Source organism: Pleuronectes platessa, chromosome 12 (assembly GCF_947347685.1).
Source record: "Pleuronectes platessa chromosome 12, fPlePla1.1, whole genome shotgun sequence".
Taxonomy (NCBI): Eukaryota; Metazoa; Chordata; class Actinopteri; order Pleuronectiformes; family Pleuronectidae; genus Pleuronectes; species Pleuronectes platessa.
The window spans coordinates 4546287-4571649 of record NC_070637.1 but is presented as its reverse complement, the minus strand read 5'-3'; the positions used below and the strand labels follow the sequence as shown (position 1 = coordinate 4571649).

General features: G+C 40.8%; 2 long non-coding RNA genes and 1 pseudogene across 2 annotated transcripts; 1 reads left to right on the top strand and 2 right to left on the bottom strand.

Annotated features, from left to right (window-relative positions):
• The first annotated feature begins 2926 nt into the window (after positions 1-2926).
• On the top strand, positions 2927-3594 carry LOC128453558 (uncharacterized). Its single transcript, XR_008341519.1, has 2 exons — positions 2927-3179; positions 3498-3594. It is a non-coding gene; the product is annotated as an uncharacterized LOC128453558 (long non-coding RNA).
• Positions 3595-4439: 845 nt separating this feature from the next.
• Positions 4440-5770, bottom strand: LOC128453559 (uncharacterized). Its single transcript, XR_008341520.1, has 2 exons — positions 5653-5770; positions 4440-5582 (listed from the first exon to the last, which is right to left on the bottom strand). It is a non-coding gene; the product is annotated as an uncharacterized LOC128453559 (long non-coding RNA).
• A 5013-nt stretch (positions 5771-10783) lies between these two features.
• On the bottom strand, positions 10784-23643 carry LOC128453803 (basement membrane-specific heparan sulfate proteoglycan core protein-like; annotated as a pseudogene).
• Positions 23644-25363: the final 1720 nt, after the last annotated feature.

The window sequence follows — 25363 nt, the reverse complement described above, 5'->3', positions numbered from 1 at the left end:
ACATACACAAAGAAAAATGGGATGAAATATTAATATTAATAAAGATAGATATTAATAAAGAAACGAGCTGACTCACATTCAGTGTTTCCACAGGAGAGGAGTGTATTCAGCACTGAAAGAAACATTGGTATCTCATCAGACATTATTAAATCTGGTAAATAATCAAACACAGTACAGACTCTAGTCTGTTAGTAAGTACTGTTATATTGTAGAAGAGAGTATGAGCAGTAGTATTAAAACTACCCATCAAAGAAATTGTACAAAAGTATGAAATGTCTTGAGAATCAATTACTCAATGAATGAAAGAAGTTAAAATATCAGTGATCTACTGAGTTTGATCCATTTATTTGAATTCATGTGGATCAGATGATTGTTTCTCTGATAATCATCAGGACAATATTCACAGCCTGTAACTTTAAAGGCTATAATTCCCATGAGAACATCACAATGTTTGATTTGTTTCTAAATCAACTTTTCTTAAATCAAATTATCTTTTGGCAAATAAATCAATAAATCAGGTGTAACATTTTTATTTTTACTTCTATCGGGCATCAAATAATACATTTAAAGAAAATTGAATTTCCTCTTTCTAACGGTTCTCCAACAATCACAATTTAGTCTCAAATAAAAGTTATTAAAGTGGACGTAACAGAATACATGCGGCTGGTTACCTCTGCAAATAGATAAAGATATTTCAGTTTCAGCGTCCGTTGCTGTGGTTGGACAAACATCTAATAAACACTGCATTCATAGAATAAAAGTTCCTGATACTCACAGAATAAGGACAGCACACAGAGCAAAGAGTGCCCCATGATCCCATCCAGCAGCTCCACTGAAACACACTTCAAGACAGGTGGAGGATCAGTGGAACACATCTCTTATCAACATGAGAGAGGGAGGTGTTCGTGCAATTCTGTTTCCTTGGTCAGTTTCCTTTTCCACAGGAACCTCACACCCCCACTCTGAGGCTGCTTGTACTTTAATACGTTTCTGTTGCTGTGGAGCCACCGTGATAGAAATCAGCACACGTCCCTGCACCAGACAGAAATATGGCGACGCCTGCGAGCTAGTTCTGGCAGGCAACTCAAGCTGCACTGCGCCAATCATGTTACATACATCATGTGACATACATCATGTGACATACGTCAATCTCCACAACCATCTATAATACACACCCACCTTATCAGGTGGTCTATTTAACCAGAGAGACATTTCCCATCAACCCCTCTTGCTCGCACTGCTGCTGCGGTATTGCTACCTGTTGCTTCAGCCCCTCCACCTCCCCAGCATCCACCTGTAGGCTCCAACGGGGGGTTACAAGTATTTGCTCATCACTCCCATCATTCCTGTGTAATCATATGGGGGAGTGATTAAGTTGGAGCCTAGACGCCAAACACTAAATCTGTTGTAATAAATATATTACATGATCGAACGTGAGTTGTCAGACTGAACTGTCGTCCTGATAGTTACTGGACATTTTGAATTATATGATATATATGATATATGATTGATATGATATCTTAAATACTCTTCTCATCTCATCATATACCAACCCACTGTTCATCCCTTTACTGGCTATACTAGCCCCATGCACAGACTTTGAACTTTTACCACTTAAATATTCTTATATATTTATATATATTTGGTTGTTTTTATATTTATATATATATATATCTGTTTGTACTATCCACTCCAGCAGCACAAGAACACTTTCATTCTAGACACTGACACAATCTCATCATTGCATTCTGTACCATAGGGTCAGATCCATTCATGTACCAGTATCTGCATTATGTATATGTTTTTTATGTATGTATCGGTTAAGTGTATAAGTATATAAGCTACTGGATGACCTAAATTTCCCACGGGATTAATAAAGTATCCATCTATCTATCTATCTAATGGGGATAGCAATGATGAAAATTTAATGCAGTAAAAAAGAAAATGTAGTATTTCCTCAAATATGTCTTCAGTGTAAAATATCTTTGTAGATTATGATCATTTCATGTTGTGACATTTTGATGATAGGAAACATTGTTATCTGACAGGAAACATGCAATCAGATGTCAAAACACATGCAACATGTGTCCTTTAATTCTAATTCTAATTCCAAAGACGTCAATATTATCAGTGATTTACAGGCAATCAAATAATCTGACATTTGTGTTTGACTTAATTCATAAACACTAGAATGACACAAGATGTAGAATTTCTCTCTGAGTGCCTCCGCCGAGCCCCGACAGTCCAGTTCAATCAATCTGCAAACACTAATATACCAGTTCTCTAAATGGAATCTTTCACTGGGAAACGGGTGGAAAAGTCCAACATGTTCATTTTAAACAAAGTGAAAAACTTTCTGTCCCATTTTTCTGTTTCAGCACCAAACTCATTGGGTTCTTGGTTCCATCCTTCTGCCAAGTTTTGTGGATATTGGTTCAGTAGTTTTTGTGTTATCCTGCTGATAAACCAACGAACACAACAATGGACATGGGTGAGAACATGAGCTCCTGGTGGAGGTAGCGACGGCTTTCATGGAGATCAGAAGATAATATATCACTTTATTGAGTCTTCTCAGGATCCGTCCTCTGACTCCAGATACTCTGCATGAAGACTGCTGCTTAAAATTCAGACTTTTAAAGAGCATGTATCTATGATGTGTGAAATGCTGGTGATCACCTTCAATCACAGTGTGAAGAAGAACATCACAAGAACCATGTGCAGAAGTAGTTTGAATTCATCACATTCACTTTTAACCAAACTACAAATAGAAGTGTAGTTAAATGTAAAAAGCCTTTTGATGCCTGGAGACCATGTGATGAGATTCTGACTCCTGCTTAGTCACAGCAGAACCTGGTTTGAAGAAGTTGAGGTGACGCTGAGTCACAATCAAATTATGAAATTCAGCTCCACTTCCTCCTCAATGCATGTTGTGTCAGACCCCAATTCATTTCAAGAGCACATACAAAGCACTCTACACTCCAAACCTGCAGAGGGCGACCACACAAGAGATGGTGGTGGAACCCAAGCCCAACAGGAACTCTTAAAGGGGACCATATTTGCCTGCGCACCCACTGGGAAGGCATGGCACAAAATGTTTGGATGCAGTCAACTAGTCTTAGCACTTGCTCCTGGGAAGAAGGAATGACCACAGCTCCTGATCAATCTGAAAGACGCAACTGGTAGGAAAGAACAGCTTTGATGTGGATGGTGCAGTAAGATCATGCTTCTCCACGACTGTTGTTAATTATTATTATTATTAAATTACAGTTATAAGTTGAATAACCTTAGCATGCTAATTTGAACTTTGTTGAAAACTTTAGATGGGGTTAATTAATTATGATGATACTTTATGTAACTCAGAGTCTAGGTTAATTGGAATTGTTTGTTAATTCTGAACTTGTTTAAGAACTAAGGAACTGGGGTCATTTTGAGAGGAAAATGTTTACTGGTTTATTAATTTATTTGAGACTAATGCATGTCTTTTTCTGTTTTCAAAGGTTATCAACCTATTCATTCTATTCGATTCCTTGATTTACTGATGTCCACTGAAAGAATCAAACATCAAGAAAATAAAAAGTGGAAGAATAAGAAGAATTGAGTTGTCCTTTGCACCCTTCTATGGTTGATCAAGCAGTTTTTCAAGTTTGGGCAGAGATGTGGTCACGAAAACGCACAGAACTTGACAATGCACGAACACCTGATCGTATCTTTCTACAGCAGCAAACTACTTCCAGGAGAGCTTTATATACACCATTCAAATATGCAGCTAGAAGTCAAAATTCACATCAGTAGATGACGTGGAAAATAAAAACAGGATTTCTGGTGGTGTCTGTTTGGTAAAAAGTAAAAAGTAAATTGTTGTGATGATGGCTAAGGTTCCCTGTTTAATGGGTAAATAAACTGGAGTCAGCTGGACATTGTCTCATTGCATTTGGTTCAGTTGTGTGTCAGTTCCGTGGGACGACACAGTCAGAGCTCCACTCTACACAATGATATATGAATGAATCATAAAAGTACAATAAACAGGTCAAATCATAAACTGTACACAAACACTATCACCAGTACAAAGCATATTCAAGTAAATAAACCCCAGAAACCTCATTGAAACAAATCATGAATATGAAAAGTCGTGAAGAAATAAAGAAATGTGCTTCTATGGAAATGTGTAAAACTTGTTGCAGATGCCAGCTTCACATTTCATGTGAAATACTGTGCACATGAAAAATCCCTCCATTCACCAGTGTGTTAGTGGTTCTGTGTGTGTTTATGGCATCATGGATTTAAGACTTTTTTAAATAAATGGCAAAAAGTGAAAGTGCAGAATAAAAGTGGATGATTTCACACATAGAGGAAAAGTAAGAGATCAGGGGAATCAAACCAACAACCTGCTGGACGTCAGGGAAACGAGATAATGACGTTACATGAAATAGAGTGAAGCAGCAGCTCAAGATAAACTTTATTATCCCCAAGAGTCTGTTTGTGTTACAGCCAGCAGAGAATAAAGGAAAGTTATAATTCTATACACACAACGCGCATGAACATAAGGTCCTGTAGATCACTTGACGCTTTAATGAGGCCGATGGTCGCAGGGACGAAGGAGTTCTTACGTCTCAAAGTCTTTCATCTTGGTTGGATTCTATGGATCTGTGAGCAGAATCCACATTAAACCTTCTCCCCTGGTGATAGCCGTTTATCACTGGTGGACCTAACAGCATCAGTGTCGGCTTCAAATGTGAGTTTGTTGTCGATTGTTGTTCCCAGATATTTGACTGACAACTCCAACAGCTTGGCAATGAATAAAAATGGAGGGAATCGGTGGAGGCTACTTCCTGAAGTGGATTATCGTGTCTTTAGTCTTGGACACATTACACCAGTCGTTAAAATTCTCCATCACGACAGAAACTCGACCTCGAAGGTGAAACAATGATGATCTGTGTGTTTTCTCCATAATCCAGATGAGAAATAGTCCCCCCCCCAGTGCTCGACTGACGGACATAGTTAACCTAGCTAAGCTTAGCTAAGCTTAGCATAGTTTAGCTTAGCTTAGTAAAAGCTAGAAACAGGCAAACACCTAAACACTAGCCCCTCTGATGATTAGTGAGGTTATATATTATGAAATATCATGTTTGCTCAAAACATCAAACGATATTCTTACCTTATTTCAGAAGACTTTTAAAAACGGTTCACAAACCTTCACTTTACGTACAAAGAGAAGTTTGGTTTAATAAACTTGGTACTGAATCTTTTACAGCTTCACGTAAGCTGCATGGTGATTGGACAGGGTCGATGGAGGCAACGCTGCAGGACGTCTGCACTCGAGCCTGGAGAAGTCTCCATGTGGATTTGTCTCTGAACGGGACAACAGACAGGAAAGTTCTGGGTTGCTGTTGTTACTATAAGGTCTGTGGGTCAAGGGGGCATAGCCTGGATGGCGTTTTGCATTTGGTCGCCAGGTGTGGGACACTTGCTCTGGGCAAAGTTGGCAGATGGACGGTGACTGTTGCTGCTGTTGAATCGTGGCGACTGGCAGAGCAGTTGGGTTTTGGGAGGTTTTGTTTAACTGCTGGACGTCAAGCAGGCGACTGAAATCACAAGAAGAAGCAGAAATTAATTCCTTGACTCATTTCTTTATGAATAGAGAAACAGCTTTACCTGGTTGAGGATGTTCTTGTCCTTTTACATGTGGAGCTGAAGCAGCTGAACTCTGCAGGTCACACTGACGTCACAAAAAGAAACATCACAGCTCAGATCTTTGGAAATGTCCTTTTTCTGATGTCGTCATTGTTATTAAATGATTAACGCGGTTTTCCTGTGAAAAGTAAAACACAATAACCTGACTAGAATCACCACCCTGAAGTTTATTGGCCTAAACAGATCAGACTGAATCTCCCTCAGACCAGCATTAAAGTGGCCGGAGTCGAGCAAAACTGAGGGGGGGCAAAACTATCGATAGCATGACATCTTGAAGAATAGGAAACTTCTCAAATATGCTTGACATATATCTGTAGTCCGCCATGGCGGATACTCCAAATTCTGCCCTTGGACGACCACAGCTAGTTGAGAACGTTCTTTCTGCAGCTCTTCCCTTGGTGTTTGCAACTCCTCTCATTGGTTCTCAAGTGTTATTTGTCTTTCTGAAATTCTTAATTTTAAGCATTAGTTAACATAAGTCTTCAATCTATCTCCAAAACGCTATCGTAAGGAGCAAATAGGAAACTTAGTAATATAAACATCAAAATAATGTAATACCCCCTATCTAATAATCTATTCAGTTCTTTGGAGGGAAAATAAGTAATAAAAAGAATCCGACAGCTTTCAGGTCATACACAGCTCTGACCATTAAACAGTCCAAGTCATAACCTATTTTTCACAGTTTGTATATGTATGTAGATACAGATCATAAAACCTACTTTTCAGCTACGACATAGGTTTAAACCATAAATAGTTAATTTTCCATAAAATATCCCCCCTTTTGTCATTAATTGACAACTTAAGGGAATGCACTACAGTAAAATACATCAAGTCACATGTATTCAAAATGCATCAACTATAATACTGTAGGATATATCAAACTGCTGCAGTTGTGGACACAGGTATGCGCCTTTGTTAACCAGTGCTGTAAAATTTCAGCCAACATCCTTTCTAAACATGGTTAATCCCATGCGTTAACTTTTTCACTCTAATAATATCTTTAAAGTTCTCAATAGTTTATTATTTATTCACGGCTGTATTAAAAACTCAACAGTTCTTTCGTAAAGCAGTTTAACTGTTTGATTTTCATGTGCGGTCTGTGCACCGCACATGTGTCCCTCCCAGTAAGGAAAAGGAGACATGTTATTCTTATTTATATCAGGCCATTTGCATTCTCTAGTCAAACAATTACCTCTCTCCGTTTATCAAAATTATAATTAAACCCACTTTGTTTCCAAAGTAAACCCTTAACTAAGTATTGTCGAATTTAGTCAAAACCAAATGAAACAAAAAGTTTAAGTGGTAAAAGACTATTTTAGAACAGACATGTCCAATCTAGCTGAATCAAACAAGCAATTTTATTTCCTAATACTGTCTGCACAGTTTCCCTTTCCCACAAACAAATAAACAAATTGTCTTTTTGGCTAAAACTGAACCCCATTAAAGAATTGTTTTTAAACTCTTTGTGACTCTGCCCCTGTGTCTCACAGAAGGGTGTAAATTACAGAAAGGAGACCTTGAAACACCCTCCTCATGTCGCTGTACTAAAGTTTAGAAGATTTAGATTCCTCCTCTCTCTCCCTTCTCTGAACAGATGCTTTCTCTCACGGGAGCCGAGGAGAGGTCCAAAAAAAACTTCCCATTCAATTCAAGCAAAAATCATAAACTTTCCAATTTAAACCCTGATTTGTTCAATAGTCAAAGCTCCTTTAAAATTTAAACAAATGTTAAAGTTGCCTAATCACGTTAAACAGCTCTCTCTCCTTTGTTTTGAAAGTCTATTTAGATCTCTGTTGTATAGTGTATGAATGTAATTCCCATTATTTGTTAAAAGGAGTTCATAGAACTCTCTCCCCACACTACCGGGCCCTCTGCCTAAATAAGGACATGTTTAGTGTCTTGAAGTGCAAAGCGTCTTCACTGTACAGGTCAAAGAATATTCTCTGGGGGTGAGAGCTAACGAATAACATCTGGAATAGTTTTTTTGTAAGAGTCTGAGAATTTGAATCCAGACGCCTTAGAAAATGTATATGTCATTTTGGTTTATAACTATGCTAGAAAGATCCATTAGCTGAATATAAGTTTGAGCATAAGGCGTCAAAGAGGTAAATGTCATTATATTTTGTATTCATGTTCAAAAGATCTCTCAGCTGAATATACTATACATACACACAAACAGCTCCATTGTGGTGCTCTCTCGAGGGCCGTTCTTCCAAATCCTCTTGCTCTGGTATCTCCCAGCATCACACAGCTTCAGGCTGGAGATCCTGAACCAGATGTTTCCACTTTTCAGTTCTTTCCAGATGAAGCTCGTCCTGCACTCAAAGTCCGATGTCTTAATCTCGTGAGTCGACAGAACCACGACAGAGACGACACGTTTAAGAGACGTGTGTGGAGCAATAACCAGAAGAGCTCAACACTGTCACTGTGTTTATTTCAACACAATATTTCTAACAATCAGGTTTCAAGTTTTCAATTTACATTTGACTGTAATTAAAATACAATGAAACAAAAGACAACACACAGACGTTGCATGATCTAAGAACTGAGCGGAAGAAACACGGAGCTTCTTCCAAAAGGAAGGAGAAACCACTTCATCATCCTCCAGTGATAATAAACATGCATCACGTGCACTCACATGCAAACAGCCACTGAAGCAGAGTGAGCTGCCTCACACATCAACAGAGAGGAAACCAACAGAGCGCCCTCCAGTGGCTGAAATACAAATGTGCAGGGAAGCTAAAACCATCAGTGTGAAAACTAACAGCTGGATGCAAAAGGGACTTTCTCACTAGATATATATCTTTATATCTGTATATATAGATATACACTTTGTAACTGTTGGTGAAGAACAGCGCCCCCTGCGGGCACATGTGATGATTAACTCATTCATGTTCTATATATTTGGCTGCATTTGTGTTTTATTTTCATTTATAGCTGTTTATGATAAAGTTTCTGGTTAAACGCCCCAAATACATTTCTTTGTCATCAGGGTTTGATGAGATTATTGCAACAGATAATTCATAGATAAAATCAAAAGCTGCAGCGCCACCATGTGGCTGATGATGAGACCTGCAAGTGGGAGAAAAGTATTCCCACTGAGACATAGGTTTAAATGTTCAACAGAAGAGTTTCCTGCTACAATAAAACACAAACCTTCTTGTCTTCACTTGAAAGCCGGAGTCATCGGTCAGAAGAGAGACGTCATGTGGAGGAAACATCCATCAGCTGCAGACCTTCACTGGGCAAAGACCAGCTGACCACTGCAGACATGAGCAACTGGCTGAGGAGACACTGGTGGGACCAGAAGAGAACCAGCTCCCACACAGACAGGAAGTCACACTGAGGACACGTAAGGTGAGGGATTTCAAAATAAAACAGGACATATCGACAGACACCACAGGGGATTTAAAAGTTTAATAAAGATAAAAGAAAGAACACATTCAATTATGTGTTTGAATTATAATCTGTTACAGTTCATCACGTTTCCAAACAAAAGCTAAACTATCTGCAGACGAGTGTTTTCATCAAACAGAGAATTACAAGCCATGGAAATAATCACACATAACCACAGACAGTATATGGAACATAACACACAGACAGACAATGTCCTTTCTGACATTGTCCTCCATTGAGTCATTGGTGAATAATAACAAAGACATAAATATACGTACGAATGGAAAACATCACAGGTTGCATTCAAACTTTTGTTGCATGACTGCGGCAAAAATATACATAAGCTTTTTTTAGGGGCCAATGCCGTTAGCGATATCAAGGAGCAAAAAACGATTGCTTATATATAAAATTGGCAATAAAGCTCATTAAAACAATATTTCATAAAGAAATAAAGATAAATTGAAAGAAAACACAAATACGACAGATTATATAGACCTAGAATTAAGACAAAAAAAATTCAATGTAAAATATAATCATGATGCACATTGTTTATCCTGTAAAATAAACCTTTTCATATCTCAAAAGGCCCATAATAGCCAATTGAAATATTGAACGTAAACACAAAGCAAATATCACAGCATTTATTTTTCATTTATACTGAAATTCAATCCGGATCGAGTCGTTCTTTCCAATGAGCTGTTACAAAACACATGTGAAGGTGTTTAAGGATGAATGTTGATTTTCATGTTCTTGTTTTCTGGAGGATGCACCATTCATACTCGTCCTGATACAAAGTGACAATAACTGCAAATTTCTAGAGTACACACTTGATACTTCAACCCGACAACATGATCAAGGCCGTTCATAGTTTTACACAAAGGATTTGAAATTTGAGACACCAATTAAACTGCATACTTATCGTACAAGAGCTATTTAATAATGATATGATGGAGTTTCCGTTGAGGTTTATTTCAAATGCACATGAGCCAGTAGCTGAACAGCCAGTTGTTAATATTTGTACCTGAAGCTGAATTTGGATTTTCATTAACGTAGTCAGACGTTATCTGGATCACCTCGGGTTCCTGTGAAGATCAGACAGAAAACAATTTGACAAAAAGGAGAACCACTGTTATATTCATTTAGTTGATCTCGTTGCCACTCTAATATCTCTATCACAAACAGCATCACCAGCTTCAGGTGCTCCACACGTGCTCCAATGCAAATGAACGTCCTTGTTGTTCAAACATTATATGGAAGCAGCGAAACCGATCCCTGGTTCAGTTTGATCCGGGTCTGACTACATTCTGGTGCATTGGTCTGGAGCTGGGTCTGAGGAACATTTCCACCTGTAACTCTGCTTCAGACTCCACTGAAAAGTCCAAATATCTGTCTTTGGACCATGTGACTAAAATGAGATGTTGGAAAACCACGCGTGTGTATTGATGTCATGACTTCGTGTTGGACATTTCTGTCCTAATCTGCCCGTCCACCTGAAATCAGAAGGTTTTTCATTCAGGACTTCTCTGCAGGAGGCACATTTTATACTTTACCTTCCTCCGTGTCTCCTCTGATTGATTCATAGATGCAGTCGTCACCTACGAGTCAATACAAAATCAAATCAACATGAAATGTAATTGAAAACTTTGTGACTAGGTTCTTCTGAAAAGCATCAACTTAGAAATAGCTGTGAAGGCATTCAGTAGGAGAAGGAAGGCTGACCGTGGAGAAGAGACGAGTACACTTGCAGCTGGATTTCATCGTGGTAGACAGTTGGGTCTGAGCTCTGATTGGTTCTCAGAGACTGGCTGAGCCTGGAACAGTCAAACAATCAGAATTGAGTGAAACAGAAAAAGCAAAGTATTGCTGTTTTGTTGAAGGTGAAACAAGAGAGAGAGGAACCAACCTGTCACAACACAGATCTGTGAAAAAGACAATAATGATCACGTTACATGATTTTATTTTTCAACCTCTAGTCCATGACTATCGTGCAAAGGCAGATCCATGACTTGGAGAAATATAGAACCAACACCTCTTCAGCAGACATTTTGAAGTGACAAATGTACGAATAAGTTTTGTACTTGTTTCCAGCCGTAAAAATATGTGAAACAGTTTTATAAGTGTATTGAACAAGTGGACCTGGTGTTTAGAAACTGTCTCAGTGAAAATACTGAGAGGAAAAGTTTTGAATCTACTTCTCAACCTGGAGACTCCTTTTCTACCTCATATTGATCACACTCACATTTTACTGACATCCAACTCTCCACTGAGAAGACTCCTGAATGTTCACACTTGTAGAAACCTTCATCTGACTTTGACACAGCTGAGATTTCCAGTTTCCAGCTGACATCACTTTGGAGGAGTTCGTCATTTTTGTAGAAAGAGATGTTGGAATCGAGGTTTGTTCTGAACCATGAGCATTAGAGAGTAACGGACTGTCCCTCATTCACAGGACGGGCAGGGCTCTCCAGGATAACATGATCTGAATCTGTAAACAGTTAAAAAACCATCAACAATGTGAACAACCTGATAATTCAGCTCATCTATAAACAGCATAAATCTAAATATTACATGTTAAAGTGGAGCCAAAGTCATTCAATGCACTTTTTGTCAAATTCTGCTCCTCACGTCCATGAGCTGTACGTTGTGTGTGCGCTGGAAAAACATCTGGTTTCAATACACAGCCCTGGCTTCAAGAGCAGGACATCTGAGCTCAAGCAGGGGAGAGTTGAGTGTGAGCGCAGGGTTTAGAGTGAGAGCATCACAAAATCTGAATGTGAAATCAGATTCCTGCTCTCCAACCAAAATTGTTTGAAATAAGTTTGATTTAAATGAAATGAATCAGAGCAACTCTCACTCTCTGAATTCCTGCGCAATTATGATGGCGCCACGAACGGCCGCCTCAGTGTGTTGGTGCGCACTCAGTGTGTGAAGCTCGTCACGATGGACGAGCTTCTTAACATCAGGGACACAACACCATATGATTTATGTCCCAAATTTCTCGCCTCTTCCGTGGATTTAGTGGATTTACTCATCAAAGGTGCTGTGGTCCTCGGCCACGCAGCGAGACTGAGGTGGAGACGGAGAGGAAAGCGCGCTGGGGCTCTGGTGCACTTCAGGGAGAGAGGATTACTCTGACATTTCCCTTTCTTCTGTTGTGCGTTTAAAGGACTCGTGGCTCACCAAATGCACCTGGGTGTGTTACAACAACGACAAGCCCTGGTTCACAGCAAAGCTCAAACAGCTTCGTTTGGAGAAGGAGGTGGCCTTGTAGAGTGGGGATATGGATTGGTTCAGACTGATTAAATACTTGTTTGGCAAGGAGATTAAGGAGGCCAAACGACAGTATTCAAGAAGCTGGAACAACAGTTTGCAGCCAACGACTCCTCTTCAGTCTGGAAAGGCCTTCGGGTGATCACCGGCTGCAAGACAAAATCCCCCCCTCTGTGGAAGAACAGAAACTTGCAAACAAACTGAATGACATTTACTGCAGATTCGAAAGACAATGGCCCAGTTCTAACCCTACCCCACACTCCCAGCCCCCTCCACAGCTATCACACTTCCCAGCCTGGACAAAGACACTACCCCCCCCACAAAAAATGGCCCCAGACTACCCCATCCCCCCCATCACACCTCTCTCCATTCAGGAGAGAGATGTCAACAAACTTCTGAAGAGACTGAACCCCCGCAAGGCAGCTGGACCAGACGCTGTCTCCCCCTCCACACTAAAGGCCTCTGTATGCTTCTCCGAGTCCGTTGCGGACTGACGGAGCGGACGGAGCGGACGGACCCTTTTTGATTTATAGTTCTACGAGCCTTTTTGTTGTGAAAACAATTCACCGCCAGAACAGTAGATGGCGCAACGGAAGTCGAGCTTAGAGAAGCCTACCTCATGAGGTATATAGAAGAAGTCCACGCTGGTTTATTTACGTCCTCCCGGGTCCTCACACACAGTGAACGATGGCAACTAACAGAAAAAGGATGTTGATGACGCAACAGTTTTTGCTGAAATAAAGTGACACCCAGCGGGTCATAATGCTTATGTTATTGTGTCTTAACGCAGCGGTTCCCCGGTCTTGTTTCCAAACTGCGTGGCTAATTCAACAGCTGCAACAGCTTGAAGCTACACGGAGGCAGCTAGCTTCCCCCCAGCTTCCACACACAGTCAGCAGGGACACCCGATACTAACTACCACCAAGTGTTTGCTTCTAACCTGACGGCAGATCCATGACTTGGAGAAATATAGAACCAACACCTCTTCAGCAGACATTTTGAAGTGACAAAATGTACGAATAAGTTTTGTACTCGTTTCCAGCAGTAAAAATATGTGAAACAGTTTTATAAGTGTATTGAACAAGTGGACCTGGTGTTTAGAAACCGTCTCAGTGAAAATACTGAGAGGAAAAGTCTTGAATCTACTTCTCAACCTGGAGACTCCTTTTCTACCTCATATTGATCACACTCACATTTTACTGACATCCAACTCTCCACTGAGAAGACTCATGAATGTTCACACTTGTAGAAACCTTCATCTGACTTTGACACAGCTGAGATTTCCAGTTTCCCTCTGACATCACTTTGGAGGAATTCATCATTTTTGTAGAAAGAGAAGTTGGAATCGAGGTTTGTTCTTATGAACGATGAGCAGCGGAGAGTAACGGACTGTCCCTCAGTCACAGGACGGGCAGGGCTCTTTAGGATAACATGACCTCCAACTGTAAACAGTTAAAAAAAACTCAACAATGTGAACAACCTGATAATTCAGCTCGTATATAAACAGCATAAGTCTAAACATTAGATGTTAAAGTGGAGCCAAAGTCATTCAATGCACTTTTTGTCAAATTCTGCTCCTTATGTCCATGAGCTGTACGTTGTGTGTGCGCTGGAAAAACATCTGGTTTCAATACATAGCCCTGGCTTCAAGAGCAGGACATCTGAGCTCAAGCAGGGGAGAGTTGAGTGTGAGCGCAGGGTTTAGAGTGAGAGCATCACAAAATCTGAATGTAACATCAATAAGTACTGCTCTCCAACCAAAAGACCTCCCTCTTGAGTAGAGGAGGAAAACAGCCTCCGGGTGGCGCTGTGGGCTATGGCGTCCACACAGTTACGTGATGTCTGCTTGTTTAACGCAGACAGACACACTCTCACAGCTGATTCTGGTTGTTGAACGTGTGGTTTGTGTAAATAAAGAGGGTGAATTTCATCAAGATATCATGTTTGATGTGATGCACCTTGGTAAATGTTGGGGGTGCAGCTACTGCAGGAGCAGTGAAGGGAGGCAGTGCTCCCCACTTTCAGTTACTGTACCTTTAAATCACATTATGGGATGTTGGAAACATGCACAGTGTGAATGGATTCAATGAAAAACTACAACCTTTAATGATGTTGACAGCGTTGCTGATCTCTGATCCAGATCCACACCAGTAAACTCCAGAAGGAAGATCTGCCATATTTCATGTGAAGCTTGTGATTGTCTCCTGAGAGCTGCACTCTAACAATTCCACTTCGTCTTCAGAAAATCTCCACAATCTCCACTTATCAGAGTTTCCCTCGCAGGTCAGATGGAATTGGTCAAGAAAGAAGTGCTGCACTGAGTCCGGACTCACTGTGAGCGACACTGACGAATTGGAATCTGAAAACGTGTGTAACAGAAACGTATGGTTTAAATTTGTCGAACATTAAAAACGTGAAGCCATCTCAGTCACATCTTGTTTTGGGGAATAAGGTCATAATATTACGAGAATAACTTTGTAATGTTTCCAGATTAAAGGTGTCATTTTAGGCTTTTGTCATTTTACAGGGGAAACATCAGAAGGACGACATTGTTTGTTGACATCACAGTGACATCATGATGATGTCAGTCTGAGCATATGATCATAAATAATATCAACTTCAGGTCAGTCCTATAGGATGCACACAAAGAATAATTTCATGTGACATTAGATTTTGGGGAATGATTCTCTGATCAATTTAAGCTTCACATTGTCTCTCTTACCCTGCATCTGTCTTGACCTTTGACCTATGACCTCTAAAAGTGAATCACCTGGAGAAACCAGCCAAAGTAAAGTTCCCCAAGTAACTGACCGACTGAAGAAACAACATCTGCTTCAAGAGAAAGAAACAAACTCACCTCCAGACCAGAACCATTCTGGATCACTGTACTCAGTGTAAAACACGGGGTCTCCTCTTCCAGCTCGACATGCATAACCTGCTGACTCTGTCAGGCCTTGGATGACGGAGGAGTTTTGTTCAGTCCCTCCGTTGCTTCCTGGGAGCAGCTCATAACTGAACCTAGGAATGTGCAGATCACTCCACCCATATCGAATTGACTGTTGACATCTGGGGACTGGATCCAAACTAATCGGGTCAACTCTGTACCAGTAGAACCTCCACCCTGCAGTCGGATGTGGAACCCCCCCACAGGTGAGAGTCACTGAGGCTCCAGGAGTCGGCCATGACAGAGACACAGTGACGACAGGTCGTGGTGCAGCCGCTGAAACGGAACATTGTCACAACAACAACACGTCTTCATGTTTGTCTACAGATGTTCATTTTGGAACCAATGCATTTCTGGATGCTTCACATTCAGCCATCGACATGACTGCCCCCAAAAGTGAAGCCAAACTATAACAACCGCCCCCTGGTGGCTGCCTGCAGTATATGTCAACCATGGTTTCTTTCATTTGAGTTTGTTCACGTGTTCATGTTTCTGATCAGTTTGGTTTTAATTAGTTATTTAATGCTATAAAAACAGTGAAGCATCATGATTGATAGCTGACTCTGAATCGTGATTGGTCGAGCCCATGTATGAGTGGGACCTCGATACCCCAGCTCCACAACTCCATCATGATTTCACAGACTCTGGCTCTAATTGACCTTAAAAAAGTGTGAGGTATCCGGGATAATTTGGCTTCTCTTTTGTACATGTGCATTGAACACATATAGACGTTGTAATATTTAAACTCAAACACATACATTACCATTCAAAAGTTTGGGGTCACCAAGACAATTTTGTGTTTTCCATGAAAACTCACTCTTTTATTTATTGAATGAGTTGCAAAATGAATAGAAAATATAGTCAAGACATTGACAAGGTTAGAAATAAGGATTTTTATTTGAAATACTAATTCTGTTCTTCAAACTTGGCTTTCGTCAAAGAATGCTCCATTCGCAGCAATTACAGTATTGCAGACCTTTGGCATTCTAGCTGTTAATTTGTTGAGGTAATCTGTAGAAATTTCACCCCGAGCTTCCTGAAGCACCTCCCACAAGTTGGATTGGCTTGATGGGCACTTCTTGCGTACCAGACGGTCAAGCTCCTCCCACAACAGCTCAATGGGGTTGAGATCTGGTGACTGCGCTGGCCACTCCATTACAGACAGCTTACCAGCTGCCTGCTTCTTCCCTAAAAAGTTCTTTAATAATTTGGAGGTGTGCTTTGGGCGGTGTGGCCTAGGTGGTAGAGCGTGCGTTCTCCAACACGAAGTTTGCCGGTTCAAACCCCACTCTTCCCTATCTGCATGCCGAAGTGTCTGAAGATACTGAACCCCTAAATGGCCCCTCATAAATGCTGAGTGTACTAAAAATGAAAGTTGCTTTGGACAAAAGCGTCAGCTAAATGACATGTAATGTAATTGTCCTGTTTTGTGAGGAAATTGGATCCAATCAAGCGCTGTCCACAGGGTATGGCATGCCATTGCAAAATGGAGTGATAGCCTTCCATATTTAATATCCCTTTTACCTTGTACAAATCTCCCACTTTACCAGCACCAAAGCAGCCACAGACCATCACATGACCTCCACCATGGTTGAAAGATGGCGTCAGGACTCTTCCAGCATTTTTTCACCTGTTCTGCGTCCCACCTGTTCTTCTGTGTGATCCAAACACCTGAAACATTGATTCGTCTGTCCATAACACTTTTTGCCAATCTTCTTCTGTCTATGTCTGTGTTCCTTGACCATTTCAATCTTTTATTTGTATTGGTCAGTCTCAGATATGGCTTTTTCTTTGCCACTCTGCCTAGAAGGCCAGCATCCTGTAGTTGCCTCTTACCTGTAGACGTTGACACTGGCGTTTTGCGGGTACCATTTTAAGAAGCTGCCAGTTGAGGACCTGTGAGGCGTCTATTTCTCAAACTAGAGACTCTAATATACTTGTCTTCTTGCTGAGTTGTGCACCGGGGCCTCCCACTTCTCTTTCCACTCTGGTTAGAGCCCGTTTGTGCTGTTGTCTGAAGAGAGTAGTTCACACCGTTGTATGAAATTATCAGTGTCTTCGCAATTTCTCGCATGGATTTGCCTTCACAAGAACAAGAATAGACTTGCGAGTTTCACATGAAAGTTCTCTTTTTCTGGCCATTTTGAGAGAATAATGGAACCCACAAATGTGATGCTCCAGATACTCAACTAGCTCAAAGGAAGGCCAGTTTTATAGCTTCTCTCACCAGATAAACCGTTTTCAGCTGTGCTAACATAACTGCACAAGGGTTTTCAAAGGTTTTCTAATCATCCATTAGTCTTCTAAGGCGATTAGCAAACACAATGTACCATTAGAACACTGGAGTGGTAGTTGCTGGAAATGGGCCTCTATACACCTATGTAGATATATCATTAAAAACCAGATGTTTCCAACTAGAATAGTCATTTACCACATTAACAATGTATAGAGTGTATTTCTGATTAATTTAATGTTATCTTCATTGAAAAAAACAGTGCTTTTCTTTGAAAAACAAGGACATTTCTAAGTGACTCCAAACTTTTGAATAGTTGTGTATATTGTTAATAATAAATATGACTTGACTCACCATTAGACAACGTGAGGGGAGCACTCCATCCTGTTGAGTTCTGCCGGGCACCTTTCAGTCGGCCCTGACACCAGTAGCTGCCTCTCAGATCTGACCCCAGACTGATCCTGAACTCCTTTGTGTTGGGAGGTGCATGTGAGCTGGTTGCTGTCCATTCATACTCCCACTCAGAGTCTCCTTCCTGGATCTCACACCTCAGGGTGACGGCTTCCCCTCTGTATCTGTTCGGCCAGTTGGGTTGAAGAGTCACAGCAGCTCTGTTGTGGACTGTTCATATTCACCAGTAAAGACAGAATAACAGCTTGTATCAGCATCAACCTTTACGTAATCTCAACAAACAGTTATGGACGCAGAATGGATTTTCTCCTCACTCACCGATTCCATGAATCCTGACTGAGTTACTGTACTGGGTGTAGTAAACTGGATCTCCTCTTCCTCCTCTGCACCAGTATAGTCCTTCACGTGAGGGACTAGCACTTTGTCCATGTGACTTGAAATCCTCATCCGTCAGGGGCTCCGAGGTTTTCTCACCTCTGTACCAATAATACTTCCATCCAGGTTATGCTGGGCCCACGGAGCAGCTCAGGAGCACACTGCCCCCTACTGGAAAGGCTCTGTGGTCAGCACTCAGGTTAGCCGCTGGTCTTTCTGTTAATGTTAAAAACACTTTGGCATTTAGACTATTTCATGTGAGTTGAATGAAATGAGTAGAACATGTATCTCCTTCAGTCTTCTGCAGTTGTACAAACTAAAACAGCAGTAAAAGCAGAAGTACAGAATGGTTTGACCCAGATTATACCACCTGTTTGTCACACCAGAGCCAAAAGTTAGCCACAGCCGTACTGTACATTAACCAAAGCTGCCAGACTTGGCCCAGATTCGTTTGGATCTATTTGGACCATATTCACCACATGGACCACTTTAGGGTCACATCCAGATCACACTTTGCCTAGAGCACCGCATGTTTACCATAAAAACCCAGGTGTGTTTTGGGATGGTTGGGCCACATTAGCTCTTTAACACCACATCCATCTGGTCTAAATGTGCTGAGCATTGACCGTATATAAAGATGGACGACATCACAGCTCCACAACAGTGAGTTCGCCCCCTGGTGGCTGGCTGCAGTACAGGTCAAATTATCTCAGGAGGAATGGAAGTTCTTGTACCTCTGATGTTCTGTATGTTCAAGTTTTGAGTTGAACTGAATTAGTTTTTGACGTTATAAAAACAGGGTGAAACATCGTGAATGACAGCTGAGGCTGACTCACGATTGGTCGAATATCGGCAGGACCTTGGTCCCAGATCGTTTGTCTCCAGGATATTTTGACTTGGCATCTGAACAGCACTTGTTTCCTCCCAGATGAGAATAACAACTAAACATCGGTGAACGTCATTTTACTCGCCAATAGGCTGATCGCAACAACAAGATAAACATCGGTAAGATGTTCAGCTTTTGAACCGGTTTCTTTTTTGTTGTATTCTATTTCTTATCAGCGCATATGAACATAAATTGAAGGAGACATTTGCCAGTTTCTCAAAACTCTGTCTTTCTCACCAGAAACTATTAATGTGACGTCATCGCTCCACTCGGTCGTGGAATTCAAGTTCTTCTTGTCTTTAGCCAAACACCTGTAGCTTCCACTGTCGGACGAGGACGCGTTGACAATCCTGTATTCATTGTGTGTTGGAACTGTAGTTGAGTTTGGTTTGGTCCATTCATACTCCCACTCAGTCAGGACATCTGCAGGGACCTCACACCGGACAGTGATCATCTCACCGCTGAAGACCAGAGACCAGTCAGGTTGCAGGGCCACAGACGCCTGGTTGAAAACTAATCACTGATAGAAACAGAGAGCAGAAGAAAGTAGAATGTAATGATTCTCTGTCTTAATAAGGAGAAAGTTTCCTCCATCTCTCCCTGAGCGTCTGTTCTCTGTGACTATGGTGAGTGGGTTCCATCTCCTGTAAGAAGAACTGACTAAGAGTCACAGGCTTTCACAACCAGCTGCAGCTGAAGAGTGAAGCTGAACTGAGATCATTTAAAAACACTCAGAAGTTATTAAAAAATATCACGTGTCGCTGCAGAGGGCGCTGTTGCTCAGTAAAAGTTACATTGTGTTAAAGAAAGTCTGGATGTTTGGATTCCATCTAAATTTCATGGGTTCTGTCCCAAGTTTCGTGGAAATCCATCCAGAGGTTTTTGCGTAATCCTGCTGACAAACAAATAAAGAATGAAACGTCCAGGGACAGAATATAACCGCCACAGCGGAGGTAACTAGTCTTTGGATTTCTAAACGGACTCTTACCTCTGTTCTCTATAGTGACTGGGTTGCTGTCCTCTGTGAGGAAGGTTGTGTCTCCTCTCCGTCCTCTGCAGCTGTAGATGCCTTCCTCTGAGAAGCTGATTTCATCATCTGTTTCATTATATCTTAGGATCTGAGCTGCAGATACGACTGGTTCTTCTGAACCAGTCGTATCTCCACTCAGCTGCGTTCTCCACAGAGCAGGTCAGTGCTACGCTTCCCTTTCCTGTGATGGTTGTGTTATCGGCAGTCAGCCTGGGCCTGGGTTTATTGGCTTTCAAAGTGCGTGAGAGAAAATGAAAGACAAATTAAATGAGACAAAAGATTAAAGCGTATGAAGCAGAGTTTCCCTCAGTAGAAGACAAAGTTCTGATCATAGAATATATAAGACAAAAAGTTCTAATGATGAATCTCAACATGTAAAAGGTTCATTGATCCCCTCATAGCTCAATGCTTTAGGCCCAGATGTGGCCCACACTGTCACACTGGCATCCAGCCCACACACCTCATGGAGTGATGGCACTGGGCAGTTCACTGCTGTTTGCCAGAGCCGGGCCACAGATGAGCCGTAGCAATACCGTGTGTCAACCACAAGGGCCGAAGGTGGCCCCCATGTGTTATGTGCTGTTTGACCCATGTTCACCATTCATGGACCACTTGAGGTCCACATCCAGATCCCACTTTGCCTACAGCACCTGATGTGTGCCAGAAAGACCCAGGTTGGTTTCAAGGTAGTTGGGCCACATTAGCTGGTTTACATATGGACCAGTTTAGGTTCACACCCAGATGCTTTCTGGGGATTGGGCAGAAATTGGTTTAGTAGTTTTTATGTAATCCTGCCAAGAACAACCAATAGAAAGAGGTGAAGACGTAACGTCCTCGTGATGATTGGACGTACGTGTTACTCTCAGCTGGATGGCCTCACTCCACTCTGTTGAGGAATACCAGTCAGCTCTGGCCTTACACCAGTACTCTCCACTGTGGAAAACAGAGGCAGGGCCCAGCCTGTATTCACTGTGTGTGGGAGCTGTGTTTGGACCAGTGACTGGTTGGTGGGAGCTTGTTGTCCTCCTCCCTGGATCTCACACCTGACAGAGATCGTCTCACCGCTGAATATCTGAGTCCAGTTGTGTTGCAGCACGACAAAGCTTCTGTTGGACACTGAACATTCAAACATAAATATAAAACCAACAGAGAGAACTGGTTATTATTGCTGCTGACTGGTTCTGTTTTCATCGTAGCCAGTCATGAAAGCCTGCTACTCACAGGTTCTGTCGATGTGATGCACGTGACTCTTCTCTGAGAAGAAATCTGAGTGAGTCCTTCTTCCCCTGCACCAGTAGCTGCCTCCCTGTGAGATGCTCAGAGAGTTGTGCACAGGATTTGTTGCGATGGCGGTTTCATCAGCGTCTGGGGAACGTGTGAACCAGTCGTAGCTCCAACCAGCAGACTCCTCCACAGAACAGGTCAGAGTCAGAGAGCCGCCCACTGGTATGGACGTCCTGGATGCTCTCACTGTGGCTCTGGGTCTGTGTGCTGCTCAGGAAAGAATATTCACATCTTTAATTAGGATCCTTCCTTATTACTTTATGAAACTCAGTTCATGTAGTGAAGCATCTATTAAATTAGCAAAAAATGATATCTTCATCATTAATTAGGAGATTAATTCATTATTAATCTTTACATCTGTAGCAGTATATATTTATTAAAGAAGAAAAACTATATATTTTCAATGTTGATTAGGAATCAATTCATCATTATTTTATAATTCTGTATATGTAGTTATATAATATACATGGATAAAATAATACTTACATTAGGAATCAATTCATGATCAAATTAAATAATTCAGTATATGTAGTATAAATCCATTAAAATAGCAAAAATCTATATTTTCATAAATAATGAGAGATCAATTCATTATTTAATTGTTTATGTTCAGTATATATCCATTAAAATAACATATTATAATATCTATATAATTATATAGAAATTGTATTAAAAAGAAACGTGTATTTGTCCGGCTGTCGACACCATGTGGAAAATAAGCTTCATGTTTCTACTGTCACAGTTATTGTGAAGGTCTTTACTTGTGTCTCTCTTTGTCCTGTGTCTCCACATGTCTGTGGGTGAAGCTCCCAGCGGGGACAATGACTCTGGATATCTCACCTGACACAGAGAGAGTGGCCCTGTTGCTCCGTTTGTTCTCTTCTGAGCTGTTGTGGTGAGCGATGCACTGATAATCCCCGTTCCTGTCGGGCGTTAGCTCTGGAATCCTGAGGACGTTACTGGGAGTGATGGGGACCAGTGGTTTGTCGTTCCACTTGAACTCATAATACCACTCACTGACATTTTCTTCTCACATGCCACATGTGAGATTAACGTTCTCCCCAGAATATAGAGTGGTTGAGTTGGGTTCAAAGGTCAGCTCAGCATCTACCCCCCCTCCCCCCGCACAAACAGAACATAGTTAGAGGAAATACCAACCAGTTTTGTTCTGTAAGTTTGCAGTTCATTCATATACTCACTAATCTTAGTAACAACACACACAAATAAAAATGGGATGAAATATACATATTAATAAAGATAGAGATCAATAAAGAAAAGAGCTAACTCACATTCAGTGTGTCCACAGGAGAGGAGTGTATTCAGCACTGAATGAAACATTGGTATCTCATCAGACATTATTAAACCTGGTAAATAATCAAACACAGTACAGACTCTAGTAATAAGTCTGTTAGTAAGTACTGTTATATTGTAAAAGCGAGTATGAGCAGTAGTATTAAAACTACCCATCAAAGAAATTGTACAATAGTATGAAATGTCTTGAGAATCAATAGCTCTATGAATAAAAGAAGTTAAAATATCAGTGATCTACTGAGTTTGATCCATTTATTTGAATTCATGTGGATCAGATGATTGTTTCTCTGATAATCATCAGGACAATATTCACAGCCTGTAACTTTAAAGTCTATAATTCCCATGAGAACATCACAATGTTTGATTTGTTTCTAAATCAACTTTTCTTATATCAGATTATCTTTTGGCAAATTAATCAATGAATTAGGTATAAAATTTGACTTTTTTCATGTGTCGGGCATCAAATAATAAATTTAAAGAAAATATAATTTCCACTTTCTAAGGGTTCTCCAACAATCACAATTTAGTCTCAAATAAAAGTTTTTGAAGTGCATGTAACAGAATACATGCGTCTGGTTACCTCTGCAAATAGATAAAGACATTTCAGTTTCACTAGCCATTGCTGTGGTTGGACAAACATCTAATAAACACTTTGCATTCATAGAATAAAAGTTAGTGATACTCACAGAATAAGGACAGCATACGGAGCAAAGAGTGCCCCATGGTCCCATCCAGCAGCTCCACTCAAACACACTTCAAGACAGGTGGAGGATCAGTGGAGCACATCTCTTATCAACATGAGAGAGGGAGGTGTTCGTGCACTTCTGTTTCCTGGGTCAGTTTCCTTCTTCACAGGAACCTCACACCCCCACTCTGAGGCTTTAATACGTTTCTGTTGCTGTGGAGCCACCGTGATAGAAATCAGCACACGTCCCTGCACGAGACAGAACTGTCCTCCTGATAGTTACTGGACATTTTGAATTATATGATATCTGAAATAATGGGGATAGCAATGATGGGAATTTAAAACAGTAAAAAAGAAAATGTAGTATTGCCTCAAATATGTCTTAAGTGTAAAATAACTTTGTAGATTATGATCATTTCATGTTGTGACATTTTGATGATAGCAAACAACGTTATCTGACGGGAAACATGCAATCAGATTTTAAAACACACGCAACATGTTTCTGTTAATTCTAATTCTAATTCCAAAGAAGTCTATATTATCACTGATCTCAGGAAGGAGATTTGATCTGTGGTATTTATAAAAGCTGACATACTACTGATACTTACTACTGATTTACATGTTTGCTTGCTCTCCCTTCGCGATCTTTCTCTCATGCTCCCTCAACTCTTCTCTCTCGCCCAGGGTTCAGCAGAACTAATGGCAACAGTCCCCTCATGAGACTATGATTAAAAGCACTAGATTTTCATTTGGATGTGCATCAAATTGCAAACATTCATCGATATCAGTCCACAAACTCTGCCAGGGTTTGAAACTAAATCTAGATTCATGCTTTATTCCGTGAGAAATAGGTGAAAATGTATTAAGAAAATGACTCCTTTTAATATCCATAGCCTAATGCATGTTTATTAAATTTGTTATCATTTACTTGATATTCATCATTCTCTGATGCCCCCAAGAATGTGCCACAGAAATACAAATCTCAATTCAAATCTTTTTATTGATTTTATTACCTTGTTTATTGACATCGTTAAGAAAGTACTGCTAAGATTCTCAATAAAGATCATACACTTACTTTAACTCTTCTGTAATTGTGTCATATACAAATCTTATGTAAATTAAAAGCATAGAAACTCATTGTATTGTTTCAATCCTGTTTACATTTATGATATCAGAAATTACTTGGATTACAGAATCTTCATTATTACAAATAGATTTTACACTTTTTTTTTTCCAGTTTCCTGCTGAATATTGGAGATAAAATCGATTTTTTTAAGTGTTTTTAACTGATCTCAGTTCAGCTTCACTCTTCAGCTGCAGCTGGTTGTGAAGGAGGAAACTTTCTCAGGTTCACACTCACACATCAGACTCACTTTCACCAAGCTGCTGCTTTCAGGTAGAGAAGTGTTGCTTTAAAACAGATGAAAACACACTAACTCGTAAAACATTATTATTATATAAATGCAAAAGTTATTGTGCAAAGCTAAATTAGACAACAAGACAAATCTGAAGTAATGGATTGTCTCTGTAGCACAGCACGGTTTTGTTTTTTTGTTTAGAATCTGTTGCAGTGTCGTTGTTATACTCTGTCACCACTACACTGCTTCTACGTTCCTGAAACACAAACACAATAATCCTGTCTGAAGCGAAGCGGAACCGAGACTCACTGCTCTGACAACGCCGGCCCTCACCTGAAGGTGATGAGGTATTCTGGGTAGGCCTGGTCGTCGTGGAAGACTACAAACATGGTGGGACTCTGCTGGTTGTCCACCAAGCTGTCGAAGCAGTCCGTGGGGTCTGTGCCACTAGGAGGCGGGGCATTCAGCTCAGGTTTGCCGACAGTGTAT